The sequence below is a fragment of the Balearica regulorum genome, chromosome 5 (assembly GCF_011004875.1).
Source record: "Balearica regulorum gibbericeps isolate bBalReg1 chromosome 5, bBalReg1.pri, whole genome shotgun sequence".
Taxonomy (NCBI): Eukaryota; Metazoa; Chordata; class Aves; order Gruiformes; family Gruidae; genus Balearica; species Balearica regulorum.
This window is the reverse complement of record NC_046188.1, coordinates 68,031,921-68,036,508: the sequence shown is the minus strand read 5'-3', so window position 1 is coordinate 68,036,508 and position 4,588 is coordinate 68,031,921. Positions and strand designations below refer to the sequence as shown.

Genomic DNA, 4,588 nt, shown 5'->3' with positions numbered 1-4,588 from the left:
CGGGACGGCTCCAGGTGGGAGAGAGGGAGGGAGGGAGAGAGGGAGGGAGGAAGGGAGGCGCCGCGTCCCGCCCCGCCGGGCGGTGCTGCCCCAGCCGGCCACGGCCACCCGCGACCCCCGGGGCAGTGAGACACTCGAGAGAAGAAAAAAAAAAAAAAAAGAAAAAAAAAAGATATTTTTGAATCTACAGAGTTGCTGCTACTTTCCCTATTTCTTAAAATTGCTGAGGAGAATTAGATGGCGAAGCGCTACTACTCTAAAAATGCACCGTCAGGAGTTTAAAAATGGCTACAGCAGATTTCATACCGTTCCGAACCTTTTTTTTTTTTTAAAAAAAATCTTATTACTCATTTTTGCACCATCAGGTATTGAAAATTGCAACTAGGTCATCTTGTCTCTTTATAAGTGGGCAAAAGGTTCACGTGTGACTGTTCACAGGGTATCTAAATTAAACATGCCCAAAGGAAAACAATCCGGTTTTAAAACTCAGCCTTAGTGCCTTAAGAGTTGTTTGTTTGCTCACTATTACTTTGTATCGTTTGGAGGAAGGGAAACAGACTAAGGAATGACATTTCTAGCGAAAGACATTACAAATAAATATACACCAACTGTAATAAAGGGTAAGATAAAAAAAAATGCCCAGTCTTAGTGGGACAGCTACCTCCAAAAGCCAAAAAGTAGTCAGTTCACAGTATAAACAGGCTCGATTTTTTTTTTTTCTAGGTTAAACATAGGGTAACTTACCCTATAATATGAATATAGCATGTTTTATAAATTGGGCTAAACTTACTCTTAAGATGATGTCTGCTAGAGGAGAAAGCAGGCTCAGAGGACGTAATCCTTTTGGCATTACTTCTGGGGGGTCTTCAGCTGTCCCTCTGATTCCAGGCAGGAATACCAACCACATTTATATACCACTTCTCATCCATCCATTCCTGCATGCCATATAAACCCACAAGGTGCTGCTACCTAAATCAGACAACTGCCTTCCCCCCCCCCCCCAAAAGTCACTATTAACAAAAATGAAACTAATATAGTTTAGACTAACTTGAGTTTAAGCAGTGCACTAAAACTATGACCCTGAAAACAGAATTACCAAATGAAACACTATCCTTTAAAGGCAAAGTAAGTCCATAGTTTCAACAAAATCATCACCCCTCAAATATAACCTTCAAACATAACATTGTGTCAATTTTTATTTACCTGAAATGAATTTTGCTGATTCACACCCCTTCTACAACAGCCACACACAGAAGCAGTTCAATTCTGCTTTGAACTACTTCACATGTGCACTGCTGAGTTTTGGCATGAGAAATCACTACTGTCCGTAAGACACTGCAAAAGCAACTTCTCATCTTTTAATTCTGCATCAGTTTGAAAGGAGAAAGATTAAGTTATAACATCTGGTTTGAGATTCCCTGCCATCTAAACATGCAAAAATTGGAAGTTGGAAGTTCTCTCAGATAATTCTACCATCTCCTTATTGCAGATTATAGCACTCTTTCCAACTAAAGCCTTTAAAGACATTTGGCAATTTACAAAAAGTCGTATTTAACCAAGCTTTATTTAAAGATTACTGTAACATACCCATCTGCCTTTTGCACATGCACTTGCATGTTTTTCTTTCTGGAGGGGTTTATCAAAATTGAGTGAGAAGTGTTTTTCTCCATTTCTAGAGACAGCTTTCCTGTGTAATTCAGAAGGAAGTCACCACACAGTTTTGCCAGTTCGTGAAAGCTTTTTCTGTTTCACTCATTTATTCTAGCTCTCAGGTCAATTCCATTGTTCCATAACAGTTAAGGTTTTACAGCCTTCAAATAATAAACGTATTTTCACATTTTACAAGTCTATTCCGCGTTGTTTTCACTTTTGAGAAGCGACAATACATGACTTTGAACACCTACTATCACATCAGTGACCAGAAACGTCTATGCAATTTTTTTTTCTAAACAGTGAAGTTTAGCTGAACAGTGAGTCAGGATCTCCTTCTGCAGTTTCATTTTAGCTTTTTCTAGAAAGATAGATTCTCTGAAAATATAAAAGACTGCAAATGATCAGATAGCAACTCATATAAGACAAGCCAGACAAAGATATGCGTTATTGAACAATGTTTAAAGCATCAATCACAATATTTCTCCATTCCATGCACTGCACATCCTGCTGTCGATCTAGAGGACATGATGAAATATGCTTCACTACCGCTTCAATTATTCTGTAACTTTGTCCTTCTGTCTTCTCTTCTACACAAGAAATGATTTACAATATATTAAAATGGACATAAACAGCCTTATTGAGACCCGATTTTGTAATGGTTCCCTCCACTCCTATGTCTCTCCCCAAATATTAGCTATTGTCATAATCTCATTTTATAAACAAAGTAACTGTTGCTGCTATATAGAACAGCACTTCAATCCTCATCACGTGGACCAGAATACACTGAAATTGCAAGATAGTTTTTGTCACTTTTTTTAGAAGTAAATCATAGCTCTAACTACGACTAGAAGTAGGCAATAAAGCAGTTTTCTTCTGAAAACTGGTCTTCAACAATCTGATTAATGTACATGAACTTGAACAATTCCAAAGAAAATGTCATATCTAATGGAACATTTTTCTACTGGAGAAAAGTCATCATTTGAAACAAGATCTACAGCAAACAATCATTAAGATGCTTTATTGACAATATCCACTCACTGCAAAAGTATCTGCCTGCATACAATTAGATCTTAGCTTTTCAATAGTGTTTTATTGGCAGTGGAAAATGCATCAGTACTTTATTGAAAGAAAGCAATAAATAATACTGTGATAAAAATAGCTCAAAAGTAGACTGTACATATCGTTACATAATCTGAAAATACACAAAAGATTAATAGAAAAACAGAACAGTAACAATGAATTTCAGTTTTACAAGCAAGTTAAAAGTGGAAAACAAAATAAGAAAAAAGACATGCTATATATATTGTTGCATAATAAATAATGCACCATCTGAACAGATTCTTGCTGGCTTTTTACTACGCCATTTACAAGTGTTGGATACATTTTCTACTCATACAGTCCAAAATGGCTACAACCATCAAAATTAAAGTCCAGACAACTCTTTAGAACAAGTTTACAAAACACAAAGGATGACTTACATAAGAAAAGTAAGGCCTTTATTAGAAGTTGCACTGCTTTAGTTTTCATTGTACCTTCATCTTTCACTACTCATTTGACACGGGACTGCAGTGCTTCATGATTGGTCCATTAAAACTAGTTTCACCAGCATCTTTCCACAAGTGTTTTCAGTCAAAAAAAAGATCTAGGACAAAAGAACTCTCTGTGGCCTGTGGATTACGACCAGGAATTATTATGAAGTCTATCTTCCTCAGGTAAGGAAAAAAAAAAAAAAAAACCCAAAAAAACCACACAACCACCCACAACAAAATAGTTCTTGGTTTATGGCTTGTTTTCATTCACTGTGAAGATACGTTATACAAATACAGCAGAGAGTGTTATGACCGAGTCAATCACTTCTAAAACGTGTTCCATAGTGTTAGAGTTCTTCCCAGCTTTTAAAACAAGTTCTATTTTAAATAAAGACAAATTCCCAACTACTTGACAAATCCTCTTTGTGGAAAGGTACAGTTCTGAAAAGAAGAACAATCGTGTACCATACCTTCTACAACAACGTACGCTTACCTGAAAAAAGCTGGACTTGTTTTCAGATCTAAGCTAACATTTTCAAAAGACAAAATATATACTGCTTGGTGTCATGATACTTTTACAAAGGTATTAAAATCCTTTTCACCTTCAGTTTCATTATTAAAAAACAACGATAATTACAGTAACTGCATAATTTACAAAAACCCTATATTAATTATAGGGACATATACATACAAGCATTACAGTACATTCAGTTGGAAAGACTAAAATTAGAATAAAAAAATCAGCAATGATTTGATTTGTAGACGGAATAGAAACAGAAAAAGTAAGTAACTATATAAATGAGAAGTCACATAAATATAAGAAACATTTAGATTCTAAAATATTTTCTCTATAGTACTCATGAATTTATTTGCTAATTAAAAACTCTGTAATAAAATATCTCAAAGTGTCCATTTAACAAGTATTAACAGGTTAAGGGTTCCAAATGTTCAAAATGCTGCATATCACCGGTAGAAATAGTGTGGGTAAACTGTAAAAACAACAAAAACACACAAAAAGAAAAAAAACATAAAAAATTCCATTAGCAGGTTTTTGAAAAACATTTCACTAAGTTTCTCAAACAGCTCAGTATTGTAGCAGCATGCATCGAATTATTGCCATGCCATAAAGTATACAATTTTATTGCCCTCTGTAATCCTCAGTTGCAATGCAAAGTAAAGCACATGAGCTCATATATTTCTGCTTCCTGCATTTTTATCCTAGATATCTGACTACAGAAAATCCTGAAACAGTGAGGAGAATGAGGGAGGGGAAGACTTAAAACTTCAATGTCTTGAAACTAAAAATAATTTTAAGATAGCCCCAGAGATTATAAACTGACAGATCCATGTGATCTGAGCTATGTTTCCCTTCTCAACATTTCATACATAAGAACACTTAAGAAGTA

The 4,588-nt window shown here is 35.4% G+C and overlaps 1 protein-coding gene across 2 annotated transcripts in view; it reads right to left on the bottom strand.

The window, feature by feature from the left end:
* Window positions 1–2,645: 2,645 nt before the first annotated feature.
* The window catches only part of PPFIA1 (PPFI scaffold protein A1), a 58,611-nt gene continuing 56,668 nt past the window's right edge, over window positions 2,646–4,588 (bottom strand). For both annotated transcript variants that reach the window (XM_075755392.1, XM_075755393.1), the window contains one exon: window positions 2,646–4,171. The gene's annotated coding sequence lies outside the window, so the exon portion shown is untranslated. The remainder of the gene's footprint in view (window positions 4,172–4,588) is intronic.